This window comes from Mus pahari, chromosome X (genome assembly GCF_900095145.1).
Source record: "Mus pahari chromosome X, PAHARI_EIJ_v1.1, whole genome shotgun sequence".
Taxonomy (NCBI): domain Eukaryota; kingdom Metazoa; phylum Chordata; class Mammalia; order Rodentia; family Muridae; genus Mus; species Mus pahari.
The window spans coordinates 29,736,275-29,752,752 of record NC_034613.1 but is presented as its reverse complement, the minus strand read 5'-3'; the positions used below and the strand labels follow the sequence as shown (position 1 = coordinate 29,752,752).

Sequence of the window (16,478 nt, the reverse complement as noted above, 5' to 3'; positions counted from 1 at the left end):
ACCAGCCCAGAGATGGCACCACCCACAAGGGAACCTCCCCCCTTGATCACTAATTGAGAAAATGCCTTACAGCTGGATCTCATGGAGGCATTTTCCCAACTAAAGCTCCTTTCTCTGTGATAACTCCAGCTGTGTCAAGTTGACACAAAGCTATCCAGTACAAACGTCAACTGCCCTCCTACCATCCTTACATTGCATGGCTCCCCCAGCTTTCCCACCAGGCCAGACCAGTGGCTGAACCACAATGCTACCCTTCCCCACAATTAAAATACTTTCTGGTTTATATGGAGCCAAAAGAACAACTTAGAGTCCCACCTATGAGTAACTGAGATCTTTACTCAATTGTGACATTCCCCAGTCCCAAGAAAAGTAGGTATCAAACTGCCTGTTCATCAGCCTACGTTGATCAAGACAAGGCCCTGACCAACCACCATTAAAACCCCAGGACTGCTTAGTCTAAGTAGCCTGATCACCATTGCAGCCTAGACAAGAACCAGATTCTTCCCTCGAAAGCCATTCTCAAACTCCTGGGCCTAACTGTTCAAGCAGCCTTCCCATCAGACAAGCCTACTAAGTGTCCATGATACCAACATGTCTACATCTTCCTGACCACAGCCCATGATTAGGACACACAACTCGAGCAAAAGGGAAGCCTAGATTTGTCTGTTATCCCTGTTTTTTTTTTTTTTAACAGACTTAGCTTGGATCATATAAAATGATAAATATAAAATATTTGATCAAATTTGATAATGATCACATAAAATATAAAACAGCCCAGCCTTAGTGACTGATAAAGATGCTACCACTTTTCTGAGACCTTAGGCCTATTCCTGTCAAATAGTTGGTCTATAACTCAGCCTGGTGAGGAATCCATAACCTGCCCACTAGTTCCATGCCCATGATTTCAGGCACAGCTAGGCTCAAGCAAGCTGGGTGGGTATCAGTTCAGGTTGGTGATGAACCCAGAAAACTGCCTTTCCCCACCATTAGCACATTCAGAAGATAGAGATCCTACCCTCATATACTATCTTCCCATTCCTAGGTCTAACTTGGGTCACACAGACTACACAAAACCCAAGATTAGTGAATGAACAAGATCTAGGCCTCTCACACAATTCTTTTCTCATTCTTTTTTTTTTTTTTTTTTTTTTTTTTGGTTTTTCGAGACAGGGTTTCTCTGTGTAGCCCTGGCTGTCCTGGAACTCACTTTGTAAACCAGGCTCTAACTCAGAAATCCACCTGCCTCTGCCTCCTGAGTGCTGGGATTAAAGTCGTGCACCACCACGCCTGGCAAGGACACAATTCTTGTATTCTCTGGCCTAACTGCAGTCAGTCAGACTGTGTACCATCATGTCATGGTGGAAGCTCAATTTCATGCCCTGCTTACATCATGCGAATCCTCCCAGGCTTAGCTTGGGTCACACAGTGAGCACTGTATGCCAGCCTTGTGAGTGTCCTGGGTCTTTTACACCAAGGCCATCCTCAGTTCCTGGCCTATCTCAGGTAAAGCAGCCTGAACACCAGCCCCTCTTGGAAAGAGACAAAGGGCACATATTCCTGCACCATCAGACTCGCAGACCTAGTTCTGGTCAAACAGCTTGCAGACCTGTAAGCTTTAATAGTGAACCAGAACCCTGATGGCCCATACCAGCTCGAGCTAGCTAGTGATAACACTATCCCAATCACTCTGGGCATCAGCCTAGACTGCTGAGAGACCCGGAATACTGCCTTTCCCCACAGTTACCACACCCAGAAGCCTTTACTTTGGCTACGGTGCATGCACACAAGCCTGCCTCTGAGGGAGGGAAGCAGACCTTGGCAGTTTGGTGCCATCCCTAGTCTCCTAATGAGCTGAGGTTAAGATGCCTGCTAAGTAGCCTGCCCTGATGAGTTATCCAGACCAGGTCCTCCTCCAACATCCTATCAATCCCAGGAATGGTTAGAGTCAAGCAATCTGGGCACTGAGTTGGTTCAATTGATCACATTGCCTCACTGCCTCACTACAGACTTACAAGCTAAGCTCTGGTGAAGCAGCTTGCCCATCATCACAGCCTGGTGAGTACCTATTATTCCTGTCTTCACCTTCTTCACACTGACAGGCTAGTGTCAAGTCATATGGCCTGAACATCAGGCCAGTGGAATGAGTCCAATATACTCACTTGCCTACATCATTACCATGGAGCTAGCTTGTGTCATACAGCCTGGGAAACATCCAAGCTAGAGAGGGATGTTATCAAGACTCCCTCTCCATCACCATCATCAGACTCCCAGTCTTAGTGCAGGACAAGCAGAACACTGAACAGCCAGGCTTGGTGAGAGGTCTACACCCATGCTCTGTGCCATCCCCACAACCAAAGACCCAAATGCAAATGGCACCCACCCTGATTGGTATGTTATCAAGATCCTGCCATATGTAGTATCTAGCTATTGCAAGGGTTAGATGGTATTCCAGAGCACATATGCATGATCAACTTGGTAATATCCCAAGAGTCTCAGTGGCCCTTGCCTCTCCCTGGCCTACCTGAGGTCAAGTCAAACTATCCATTATCACACAACTGGTAAAAACTGGAGATTCTATCTTATCTGTATCTTAATACTTCCCAGAGACTTACCTATGGTCAAGTACCTTGGCCACCAGCACTGGCTACTGAGAACCGAAGGTCCTCACCTGTCTCACTTATCCTTCTAGATCCATCTTGGCTCATAGGCTTTGAACAAGGGCCTAGGCTATTGAGTGATCTAGATTACCCTTCTGTACTGCTGTTAGACTACCAAGCCACCCCGGTGAGGGACTAACAGCCCCACCTTCCTGTGACATTCTCATAGCACAAGGCCCAGTCAGGGCCAAGCTACATATTTACCAGTCCAAGTTAGGAATTGATTAAGACCCTGCCCTCACACCCCGTTTCCACTGACTGCCTACCATCCCTTCCATGGAACCCTTCCCATCCACACCATCACCACACTCCCTGGCTCAGCTTGAATCAAGCTGAATAAGAGCAGGTCTAAACTGGTGAGTGCTCAAGACCCTGTCCTACACACCATCCTCCCATGGCCAGCCTTGGATGGTGTCAGGGAACCTGCACACTAGGCTGGCATGGTGAATTTCCAAGAACCTCGCCAGCCATGGCTATCTTCCCACCCCCTGGCCTAGCTGGGGTCAATCAGATTTTGCACCATCCTAGTTTGGGTCAGTCAGATTGTCTACCATCCATCCCTTCCTGGGAGGAGCTCAAGATCGTATCCTGCTGGTGTTCTGATAATAGTCCAGGCCAAGCTTGGGTTGCACTGCCTCAGTTCCTCCTCTTGCCAGTGAATGACCTGGGTCTTTGCACTGAGTGATTATCCCCAGTCTTAAACTCCAATGACTAGTTGGGGTCATGGAGTCTGGCTACCAGCCCAGAGTTAGCAAATGATCAAACCCAGCCCCACCCCACCATTCTCAAACTCCCAGGCCCACCTCATGTCAGAAAGCTTAGCCACCAGCCCAGACTTGTGCTCTGTAAAAAAAGAAAAAGCCTGACACTATGGAACATGACCAAACTCCAAGCCTGCTTGGATCATGCAAGTTGCATAGTAGCCCAGCCTGGCCAGAGGGCCCAAATGCCTTAGTACACCATTCCCACATGTTCAGGTCTAGTTGGTGTCACAAGTCTGTGTGCCACCTGACACGCTGAGCCCCAAGAACATCACCAGGACTATGCTCATATACCCTGGGCTACCTTAGGGCAATCAGACAATGCAACATGCCTAGCTTGGGGGAAGCAGCCTGGGAAGCAGCTCTTTCTGGTGAGGAATCAAGAGACCATGGCCCAGCCCTGTCTGGTAAGAGCTCAAGACCCTATCCTGCTGATGTTCTGCTAATATTTCCAGCCTAGATGTGGTTGCATAGCTTACACCCCCACCTCAGACGAGTGAATGACGCCAACTATTTCACTCAAGGGTTTTCTCCCAGTCCCAGTAAGTTCCCCAAATCTTACATTTTTAGGCCTAATTCTAGTTAACTACTTCACTGACCAGCCAAGCCTGGTAGGTAAAGCAGAGGCTTGACCTTCCATACAATGGCTAGATTCCCAAGCCAAGCTTAGTTCTCAGAGCCTGTATACATGCACCACATGAGTTACCCAGAGTTCTGTCCCTCCTCCATTGCCATCCCCCTGACTCCCAAGCTGATCTCAGGTCAAGCTGTCCTCTCCTGGTAAGTGATCAAGACCAGGCTTCTCCCACTATACCAACATTTATAGGAATTCTTGTGCTCCAACAGCCTTGGGATTTCCAAGTCAATGGTCAAGATGCTCCCTTCCCATACCATCTTCACACCCACAAGTTGAGCTGTGTTTAAGCAATTTGCCCAAAAGTACACTTTAGAGAGTACCTGATAGGCCCACCTGCCTTTGCCATTGTCACACTAAACGGCCTAGCTTGGGTCATACGGCCTTAGCAAAGTCTCAACCTGGTGAGTGATCACAACTCCCCTTCCAATACCTCCCTCGGGTTCTCTCAGGACTAGTTATGGTTAAACAGGTAACCTATCAGCACAGCATAGTAAGTAACCAAGATGCCTGTCTGGTTCCACCTTCCTGACACTTGTAGGACAAAATTGGGGCACACAGCCAAAACAACACAAGTTACACACCCATATAGTCAAATGATTTCCCAAGAATCTCACCAGAAGTATGCTCATACATCCTGAACAACCTTAGTAAAATCTTGCAGGCATGTGCAATAGTATCTGGGTTTGGTGGCTGGTGATGGGATGGATCCCCGGGTGGGGTAGTCTCTGGATAGTCCATCCTTTTGTCTTAGCTCCAAACAAACTATGTAACCCTTTCATGGGTATTTTGTTCCCTATTAAGGAGGAATGAAGTATTTACACGTTGGTCTTCCTTCTTCTTGCTTTTCTTGTGTTTTGCAAATAAATTGATCACTTTTTATCATTAGTATACTCCATTGTGTAAATGTACCACATTTTCTGTATCCATTACTCTATTGGGGGACATTTGGGTACTTTCCAGCTTCTGGCTATTATAAATAAGGTTGCTATGAACATAGTGGAGCATGTGCCCTTATCTTTGTATCATCTTATACAAAGCTCATGTCTAAGTGGATCAAGGACCTCCACATAAAACTCGATATGCTGAGTCTAATGGAATAGAAAGTGGAAAAGAGCCTTGAACACATGAGCAAAGGGGAAAATTTCCTGAACAGAACACCAATGGCTCAAGCTCTAAGATCAACAATTGACAAAGGGGATCTCATAAAATTGCAAAGCTTCTGTAAGTCAAGGGGCACTGTCAATAGAAAAAAACGGCAACCTGCAGATTGGGAAAAGATCTTTACCAACCCTACATCTGATAGAGGCTAATATCCAATATATACAAAGAACTCAAGAACTTAGACTCCAGAGAACCAAATAACCCTATTAAAAATGGGGTGCAGAGCTAAACAAGGAATTCTCAACTGAAGAATCTCAAATGGCCAAGAAGTGCTTAAAGAAATGTTCAAAGTCCTTAGTCATCAGGGAAATGCAAATCAAAATGACCCTGAGATTATACCAATCAGAAATTACACCAATCAAAAAATTCAGGCGACAGCAAATGCTGTTGAGGGTGTGGAGAAAGAGGAACACTCTTCCACTGCTAGTGCGATTGCAAGCTGGTACAACTTTGGAAATCGTCTGGAAGTTCCTCAGAAAATTGTAAATAGCTGTACCTGATGAGTCAGCTATAGCACTAATGGGCATATATCCAAAAGATGCTCCAACATGTTATAAGGGCACATGCTCCACTATGTTCATAGCAGCCTTATTTATGATAGCCAGAAGCTGAAAACAACTCAGATGTCCTTCAACAGAGGAATGGATACAGAAAATGTGGTGCATTTACACAATGGAGTACTACTCTGCTATTAAAAATGACCTCACGAACTTTATAGGCAAATGGATGGAACAAGAAAATATCCTGTGTGAGATAACCCAGACCCAAAGAACATACATGGTATGTACTCACTGATAAGTGGATATTAGCCCAAACGTTCAGAATATCCACAATACAACACATAGACCATATGAAGCTTAGCAAGAAGGAATGCCATGGTGTAGATGCTTCAAATCCACTCAGAATGGGGAACAAAATAATCATGGGAGGCAGAGGGAGGCAGGGACCTGGGTGCAAGAGGGGAGGGTGAGAAAAAATGAGGGGCAGGACTAGGTATGGACAGGGACAGAGAAGTTCACAGGGCAAGGGGAATGAATAGAAATATGTAGCAGTTGGGGTGGGGAACTTGGTGAACCACTAGAAAGTCCCGGACACCAGGGATATGAGAGGTTCCCAGGACCCAATGGGGATGACATTAGCCTAAATACCAAACAGTAGGGAGATATAATCTGAAGAGAGCACCTCTAGTAGATAGACATGGCCCTCAGGGGAGGGATGGGGCCACCTACCTATCTAAAAATGTTTTGCCTAGAACTGTCCATGTCTAGAGGAAATGCAAAAACAAAAATGAAGCAGAGGCTGAAAGAAAGGCCATCCAGAGACTGCCCCATCATGCAGTTCATTCCATCTGCAGACACCACACACAGACACTACTGCTGATGCCAAGATGTGCTTGCAGACAGAAGCCTGGTATGGCTGTCCTCTGAGAGGCTCTGCCAGCACCTAAGACAGATGGAGACACTTATAGTCAACTATTAGAGGAGTTAGGGGAAGGGGTGAAGAAGCTGAAGGAGATTGCAATCCTATAGGAAAAACAACAATATCAACTAACCAGATCCCTCAGAGCTCCCAGGGACTAAACCACCAACCAGAGTGTATATATGGGCCAGTCCACGGCTCTTGCTACATATGTAGCAGAGGATGGCCTTGTCAGGCATCAGTAGGAGGAGAGGTCCTTGGTCCTGTGGCGGCTTGATGCCCCAGAGACTAAAGACTATGAACATTTCTTTAGGTTTTTTGGCCATTTTATATTGCTTTGTTGGGAATTCCATTTAGACCTGTACCCCATTTTTTAATTGGGTTATTTGACTTGCTAATGTCTGATTTCTTGAATTCTTTGTAAATTTTTTATATTAGCCCTCTGTCTGATGTAAGGCTGATGAAGATCCTTTCCCAATCTTTAGGCTGCCAATTTGTCCTACTCAGAGTGTCCTTTGCCTTATACAAGCTTTGCAGTTTCATTTATCACTTTTTGATCTTAGATCCTGAGCCATTGGTATTCTGTTCAGGAAATTGTCACCTGTACTTTCTCTTCTATTATATTTAGTGTATCAGAATTTGTGTTGAGGTCCTTGATCCACTTAGACTTGAGCTTTGTGCAAGGTGACAAATATGGAACTATTTTTGTTCTTCTAGAAATAGGCATCCAGTTAGACCATTATTACTTTTTGAAGATGTTTCCTTTTTTCACTGTATGTGTGATGGTTTATATATGCTTGCCCAGGAAGTGGCAGGGTTAAAAGGTGTGGCCTTGTTGGAGTAGGTGTGCCACTGTGGGCATGATCTTAAGACCCTTACCCTAGCTACCTGGAAGCCTGTCATTCACTAGCAGCTTTCAGATGAAGATGTAGAACTCTCAGCTTCTCCCATACCATGCCTGCTTGGATGCTGCTCTGCTTCTACCTTGATGATAGTGGACTGAATCTCTGAACCTATAAGGCAGCCACAATTAAATGTTTAAAAAGAGTTGTCTTGGTCATGATGCCTATTCACAGTAGTAAAACACTAAGACAGAAGTTGGTACCAGGAGTGGGTATTGCTGTGATAGGCCTGACCATGTATTTGTTTGAAAGAATGAGGATCTGGGGACTTTTAATTTGGAAAGCAGTAGAATGCTTTAAAAGAAGCTTAATGTGCTACACTGGAAGGATTATGGAAGAATTTGTAACTAAAAGTGTTTTGTCAACTTCAGAAAATTCAAGTTCCTTGGGGCATTTCCAAGGATAAACCATAATTGAACAAGCTCATTTATGACTCAAAACCAAGTATCTAAGCATGCTCAGGGGATAAGGTATTAGCTTGTTCAGGAGCACCTTGAAAAATCAACATATACTTTAGTCCCCACTGACACCTATAGAAACATAGCCTAATTGTCAACGCTGATGTGGGACCAGAGGCTCTACCAGTATGCTTTCTCCTGTGGGCTTTCTCGGGATCCCAACAGGACTGATACAGCCATATCACAAACCATGAGCTGGCGAGAGAAGACAACACTCTGGTTTCAGAAGAGCAACTGACCCTCTTTTGAGTTAAATCACATGAAGACCACATGGTACTTCTAAATCTAGCCCCATTTAGCAAACTTCCTCTCATTATGTTGGGACTCTTTCTCCTGGCTCTTATGTGGCTTACACTTGGCATAGCTCAAAAGAAAAAACCATCACAGGTTTAAACAGGAGTCCAGGTTTTATTATATTAAAAATATCACTATGAAATTATAAGAATAATACATATTGTCTTGTGATGCTGGCTGATGCGGCCCTATGGTGCCTTGACTTGCTCTTCACCAGTGATTACCTGCATAGACATGCTTCTTGAGAACTATGGCAATACCTTTTCCTGAAAAAAGACATTCTCTCTTGTCCCTGAAACAAAGTTAATAATGTGCACTCAGAAGTTCTTTGAGTTCAAGCCCAGCGTGCTCTACAGAGTAAGTTACAGAATAGCCAGGACTACACAGAGAAACCTTGTCTCAAAAATCCCCCAAACAAAATAAACAATAATATAATAGAACTGCAACATACAGCTTGATAATATCTGTGTGCTATTCTGGGTCATTAAAGTAAAACTGTCCTTGTAAAACTATCCTGAAAGATCTATTCCTCATTTCTTGCATGAATTCTTCAATGGAAAATTGATGGAAAGATTGACAGATGGCAATTCTAAGCGTATTCTCTAGTCACCTTGCTAGCTTGGCTGAAACATCATGGCACTCCTCAGCATCATCACCTTCCCCAGCATGATTGGTTACACATACCCCTCTCCTCCCCCACTATGTCAGAATAACAATGATCTCACAAAAGGTGGTGGTCTGACTACCAGCTCAGTCTGGAGGGGTACACAGAACCCCACCCATCCTCAATCATTACCACGTTCACGTCAAGCAGACTGGCACCAGCCCAGACTGGTGAGTATCCAAGAATCTATTCTCATATTGCCAGGTGTAGCTGGGGTTACACAGTCTGTACAGCATTCCACAATGGTGAATTCCCAGGTCAGCCAGAGCCATTTTCATCCTCCCTGGCCTACTGGGGTCAATCAGAATGGACACCATCTCAGTTTAGTAAGATATCCTGGGGCATCCTTCTAATACTCCCTGGTCTAGCTTGGGTTGAACAGCCTTTACACCAGGATAACCTAGTGTAGGATCACGACCCCACCTTACTGAATCATCCTGACACTCAGATTTGAGTTTGGGTCAAGCAGTTCACTGACCATCCAAGTCTGGTTAGTTCCCCAGACTCCTGCCCTTCTGCAACTGTTCAGACAAGTGATTCATCACACAATCCCAGGAAGACAATGAGTGAGTACCATTGTGTCCATTCTAGTGAGTACCTTGTGTCCCCACCTTCCTGTTGCATACACTTAGAGCCTGAGCAACAGCCCAGCCTGTTGAGTGATCATGACTCGATCTCTAGTATTTTCCTCAGACTCCCAGGCCTAGTTCAGGTCAAGCAGTTGAACTTAGTTGGTGTGTGACTCACAACTGTGAATTCCTCTGCCATCCTTAGTGTCTTTGACCCAGCTGGTGTCAAGCAGCCCAGGCTCCCGACCAGACTGGTGAGTTATCAAAACCTTGCCTGCCTACCCTTTTAATCTTCCCAGTCCCAGGGCTAGTTTGGGTCACAGTGTCACACAACATGGCACAGTAACAGCCTTTTTGAATTCCCCAGATCTTTGCTGATCTACATCATTACCATACTTCTAGACTCAGCTAGTGTAATAAATCATGGCTAGCAATGAAGACTGGTAAATGATCAAGAACTTTGTCTTCCATACCATTCTTGCTACCATGCCAGATGGTACCACACAGCCTGAACATCAGCCTAGGCTTATTTGTCCATACAATCCTTGCCTGTCTAAGCCATCTTCATAGTTCCTGACCTAGCTGGGATCAGTCAGAATATTCCTTGTCCCAGTTTTGAGAGAGCTCAAGCTTGTACCCTACTGGTTGGTATCCTAACATTCCTGGACCTTCCTTGGGTTACATAACCGCCACCTCAACCAAGCCATGTATAGAATCAAGAATCCTACTGACAAATTTGTTCCTAAGTAGCTCACATATCAGCCAGATTGGTGCATAACCAAGAGCCTTCCAATGCAAGGGCATCCTCACAGTCCAAAACTGCGCTTTTTGTTTGTGGGATTTAAAGAGCCTGGCCTCCATCCCTCTCCTCATATTCCCAGGCATAGTCCCATTCAAGTGGCTCCCAGGCCTGCCAAGACTCCTATATGGCTCAGACCCTTGCTCTGCTGCACATGCTCAGAGTACAAAGTGATCTCACAGTTACAGGCAGACTGCAGACCAGCTTAGCCAGGTGAGTGGCCCTGACCCTGACCCTGCTCTTTCCCACTGTTGCCACCCTTCTAGGATTATATTGGTTTAAAAAACCTGCATAAAAGCTCAGCCTGTGAGGGACCCAGACTGTTCTCCTGTGCCATCCCTACAGCCACTGTTCAACCTAAGGTCAAATTGCCTTCTCCCCAGTTTATTTTGGTAAGTAACCAATACTACTACCTCTCCCGCAGCCCTAATGATTCCATGACTTGTGGCCACCAGAGGAGACAAGTGAGTGCCCTGAAATCAAGATCTTTGCTCATGCATCCTCCTCACACTCCTAGGCCTAGTTTGGTTCATACAATCTAAGCAAGAGATCAGCCTAGTGAGTGATCAAGATTTCCCTTCAAGCAGCTACCTCAGAACACTGACCAAAGCTGCCCGGTGAGTGTTTCAGATCATGGTCCTCCATGGTAATGTCAGTTCAACCCTAGCAGGGTCTAAGTAGCACAAACTGCAGAAAGATCAAGCCCCTGGACCTCCACAGTACTAGTCCCAGCTGTTGTCACAAAGCCTGCTAAGTTTCTATAAATCTCACCTGTCAAAGTCATCCTCATCTTGACTCAGCTGGAGTCAATCACATTGTACATCATAGAACTCAAGATCTGGTCCTCTTGGTTTGGTACTAATACACCTTAATAACTTGAGCAGCAATGCCTGTACTCTAGCCCAGCCTGGTGAATGGCCCAGACCTCTGTACTTCCAAGGACATTCTCACATTCCCAGGCCTAGAATGGTTTCAGCAACCTGGGCACCATCCATTCAGGTGAGGAGAAAGACCCTGCTCTCATGCCCCATTCTCAAACCCCTTGGACTAGCTTAGGTCAAGGAGCTTGCAGGCCTGACAAACCTTGTTAGTGAACAAGAAGGTGACCTGATGCTATACTGCAGACTACAATGTGATCTCACAATCCCAGGAACACTGTGTACCAGACAAACTAGTAATTGAAAGACACATGATCACTCTACCAGGGCTAGTTCTGTTCATATAGCCTGCACACAAGCCACCTGTTCGGTTTTTTTTGTTTTTTGTTTTTTTGTTTTTGTTTGTTTTGTTTTGTTTTGCCTAGAATGTAACCCTCCCTTATCATATTCAACAGTAACTCGGCAAGACGGGTTAAGCTGCCTGCTTACAAGTGTACCCAAGGCTCAGTCTTCATCATCTTAACAATCCAAGGATTTGGGGTCAAGCAGCTTTGTACAAGCAGGAGGATATTCCAGGATTAACAATTTCTTTCCACACACAATGCTTATGTGCCCAGGCCTAGCTAAGTTTGAACAATTTGCCCATAAGCACAGACTAATAAAAGCCCAGCATGATTGCTTCTATATGTCAGTCTAACAGACCTGGCCTTGGTCATATAACCTGCCCAGAAGCAGAGTCTATACCAAGACATTCCCTCCAATGCCTTAGCCACACTTTCACACCTAGTTTGGTTCAAGCAGATCATAGGCCAGCACTATTGAGTCTATTGAGTAAGACCCTGACCCTTCCATGACATCTTCATACTCCCTGACCCATCTGGGGTTAAGCAACCTGGAAAATAATTAATAGTAGTGAGTTATCAAGACATTGGCATTCCACATAATTCTCACATCTGAGGCCCAATTTGGCTCACTCAGTTTACCTATCAGTCCAGTCTCATGAGGGATCCAGAATCCTATCTCTCGATACCACTATTATGTAGTCATGCCCAGTCAGGGTCAAACAGCCTGGACACTATTCCTGTTGATATCCTAAGATGATGACTGCCTAAGACTCTCTGATGTCTGAATCAGGTCAGTCAAACTCTGTACAATTCTAGCCTCTTGAAAGATGAAGTTCCTATCCTTCTGCTGTCATATACTAATCCTCCCAGGTATAACTTTGATCAGCCTGCACGTAATCCAACATCGTGAGTGACCAAGACACTGCCCTATTATTCAAACTGCAGAGTACCAGGCATAGGTTGGGTCAGGGGAACATCTCACGAGCCCAGACTGGTAAGTAATTAAGACCCTGCCCTTGTATATCATATACAATACTTTGGATCATAATTCTTGTCCACCAATCTTGGCCTGTTGAGTCACCCATAACCCTGCTCATCTATAACGTTAACAGACCCCCAGGCCTAGCTTAAGATACGCCCTTCTGTGCCAACTACACAGTGCCAGAATAAGCTGGGGTCAAGCTGCCTGCTTAGTGGCCCATACTGGTACATGACTGATGCTACCATCTCCACATTCCTGAAACAACCTAACAATCACAGTGCGGGTTGGGACCAAGTAACCTGGAAATAAGACCATCCTCATAGTCTGTAATCAAGATGATCTACTGGGCACCATCCCCATACTGCCTGTCGCAGCTCTGGTCAGGCAGCGTTCCCACCAACCCAATTAGTGTGCTCCACTTCCCTGCACTCGACAGGCCAAGATATGTACTCAGTGTGTTGTTATATGTGCTCAGGTTGTTTACATTTACTATGCCTTTAAGAATGCAAGTAATTTTGTCTCTTGGAACTGGAACTAAAAGGCATGGGGTCCTCGGAGGCTGCTGGGCTGGTGGCAAGGTGGCTGGGGAGGGCAAAGTGATGCGGCCAGGCTAGTTATCTCCTCCTGTCTCTTCTCGCCACAGTAACTTTTTCCTCTAAAAGAAAAGTTTGCAAAGGGCCCCTAGAGCTAATAGCTGCCTCACTCACACACTTGCTTTCTCTAGACCTCTGGGTTTCGGTAGAAAGGTGGGTGGCCGTTGTGCCTTCAGGGACACACTACTGACCTATGTTCTACGCCCCATGCATCCCATTCTTAACCCTTACAGCCACCATGATTGGTGAGATCTGTGCTGCAGCGGCCTTCATCTGCANGTTCCTCTTCACTAAGGGCCTCAGGAATGAGCAGCTGCTGCAGACCTTCAGCCAGAGCCTGCAGGAGCTGCTGGTAGAACACTACAAACATCACTGGTTCCCAGAGCAGCCCTGCAAGGGATCGGGTTACAGGTGTATTCGCATCAACCATAAGATGGATCCTCTGGTCGGTCAGGCTGCCCAGCAGATTGGACTGAGCAGTAAAGAGTTGTTCAGGCTTCTCCCAAGTGAACTCACACTGTGGGTTGACCCCTATGAAGTATCCTACAGGATTGGAGAGGATGGCTCCATCTGTGTGCTGTATGAAACCTCACCAGTGGGAGGTAGCTCTTACAACAGCACCAATGCACAAACAGTAGATAGCAGAAGCTGTTGCAAGGAGGAACCTCCTTTGGGCAGAACAAACCCTTCTAAAAACTACAATATGATGACTGCATCAGTTTAAGATATAGTATACAATGGATCATCTTATAATGGATGGATGAATTTGACTTTTTGCTTCGGGTGGGCTCCTCTTGGGGATGGATTATTGAATTTAATCCGTGTCACAGCTGTGAAAACCTGGCATGAGATAGTGTTGATATTTTTAAGTGACACTGCTATAGTTTGGATAGTTCTTTTCCATGATTTAATAGCCTGGAGCTCAAGGATGCATTCTCTTTATTTACAAGGAAATGAAGTCACCAATTGGTTTGTTTCTCCCAGATACTATACCTATATTTTCACATCAGTCCCTTTAAGGAAAATCTGTATTTCAAAATAACCATCTTTCAATCTAAAGACAAACAGGTTGCATGAAAAGGGAAAATGTCAGACCTTTGTATTGTATCCTTAGTTTTAGCAGGGAACCAAAATGTGACTTTGCAAGGGGCTTTTAAAGGGCCCTTGAAAAGACACTGCCTGAGCCATGTTTGTTAGTACCAGCCTGTTCACAGTATTTTTGCTAGTTTCTGGTTTTCTAAGAACACTTATTTTTAGGAAGTGGAGGTGTAGTTAGTAACTTCCTTATACTTAATCGGGTTAAAATATTTCCCACAAACAAAAATTCATTTTGTAAACTTTTTTAGTGGTTCCTAATAATTTGGTACATTATGAAATACTGTAATTCCACAGTTTGTGTGTATTATCTGTATCAAAGTTATACAAAATTCTATATTTTAGATGGAAGGCTTTTTACATGTACTCAGCGTTTATAATCTAAGATAATTTGTAGCTTTCACATTAAACTATACATTAGTCCATGATGTCACTAGTGTACTTGACAGGCCTAGCTGGTGCCACACAGGCTGAACACCATCCATGTGCAGTATGTTTTCAAGGATCTCCTCTGTCAGACACACTCCCCATCTTTTCTGAGTTCACACAAACCACAGTGCATCCAAGCCCAGGGAGAACTTAACATGCCCTGCTGTTGTTCTCCTAAGACCCCAGGCCTACAGGCCAGCCTACTGAGCTTCACCATCCTCAAACTCCCAGGCCATGTTTGGTCAGGTATCCCACTGTGAAGCCAGACCCCTGCCACCCTGCACCAGCTCACACTACCCGGAAACCCCATGATCCTGGGTAGTCAGTACACCCTAGGGAGTATCCAAATTCCCTACTGACCACTACCATCATTATGCTCACAGTCAGAGCAACAACCCAGCCTGGTGAGTTGTCAAGACACACTTTCCAGTGCCTTCCTCAGACTCTGTCCTCACACTCCGTGGCCTAACTGTGGTCAATCAGACTGTACCATCCCAANCTATGACAACTCAGTATCTTATCCTTCCCGTATCACAATAANGGTCTGAGGTCTTGCTTGTATGNCNCAGCCTGTACACCATGACCCAGCCCAGTGCCTGAACCCGATCCTTCACTCTGAGGTTACCCTCACTGTTCCAGGTCTATGCATTGCTGAAACAGCCTGGGCATCAGTCTGTCCTGCTGAGACTCTCCTTTGCTGGATGTATCTCTCCTTGGTGAGAAGACTTCACTCTTCTGCAGCAAACTGAAACTCTCAGGGTGAATTTGGAGCAAGCACATTGCAGCTTAGTCAAGTTTAGTAGTGACTCAGACCCTGCCTTTCTGCACCTGCTTGGTCTAGGTGTGGTCTCCCATTCACAGGCAGACTTCAGCCCAAAGAGATGATCACCTTGGATTCCACACTTATCCACCATAACAATAATTCCATGACTTTTTAAGGTCAGACTGTGTGGACACCAGAGGACAGAAGTGAGTTTCCTAAGTACTCTCCCTTCACTGGCTCTCCCTTCAGCACCCTCCTCACAGTGATAGGCCCGGCTTGGTTTACATAGCATGAGCAACACTCCAGCCCTGTAAGTGATCAGGACTCCTACTCCAGCACCTTCTGAAGATTCCCAGGTCTAGTTTGGTCAGGCAGATCCCTCAATTGTGAAACCTGGCAAGTGAGCCAGACTATTGTGCCCTGTGTTATGCCTCTAGTCTCAAGCTTTGGTCAAGCTTCCCAAACTGGTACTTTATCAAGACCTGTCCCCACACACTGCCCTCCAACTCCTGTGACTAGTTTGAGCCAAAGATGCTTGCCTATCAGACCAGGCTAGTGACTGACTTGTTTGTACCATTAGCATATTCCCAGGCCTAGCTCCACCCAGGCCCACCCATGCCATCCCCATAAACCCAGGATAAACTTTCTACTCTCCAGCTTAGCTTGGTATGTGACCTGGGACACGACCTCTCTCATCTCAGGCCTTAGGTACAGGCGGTCCAGTCACCAGTGCAGCCTAGCCAGGGATCAAGACTCTCCCCTCCCTGACAACCCTCATACCCCACCCCCAGCCTTCACTCGTCTAAGAGCTTGTTTATCACAAGCATACTGACTGACCAAGATCACCTCCTGGCTTAACCTTCCTTCCTTGCAATCAGAAGCCAATATTTGTTCATACAGACTGAGCACCAGCCCACCCTGTTTAATAATTAAGAATCCTGACTCTTAGTGAGGTAACCCAATCACAAAAGAAGTCACTTGATATGCACTCACTGATAAGTGGATATTAGCCCAGAAACTTAGAATACCCAAGATACAATTTACAAAACACAAGAAAACCAAAAAGCAGGAAG

The 16,478-nt window shown here is 45.5% G+C and overlaps 1 pseudogene across 2 annotated transcripts in view; it reads left to right on the top strand.

Annotated features, from left to right (window-relative positions):
• Window positions 1–13,990, top strand: part of LOC110314111 — a 23,242-nt pseudogene extending 9,252 nt beyond the window's left edge. Inside the window, exons 1-5 of one of the 2 annotated variants that reach the window (XR_002380151.1) lie at window positions 9,080–9,123; window positions 9,728–9,776; window positions 10,588–10,713; window positions 12,430–12,537; window positions 13,352–13,842. The product of XR_002380151.1 is annotated as a protein BTG1 pseudogene, transcript variant X2 (transcript). Of the gene's footprint in view, window positions 1–9,079; window positions 9,124–9,727; window positions 9,777–10,587; window positions 10,714–12,429; window positions 12,538–13,351 lie in introns of those variants that run through there. The other variant, XR_002380150.1, reaches the window with a different exon arrangement.
• Window positions 13,991–16,478: the final 2,488 nt, after the last annotated feature.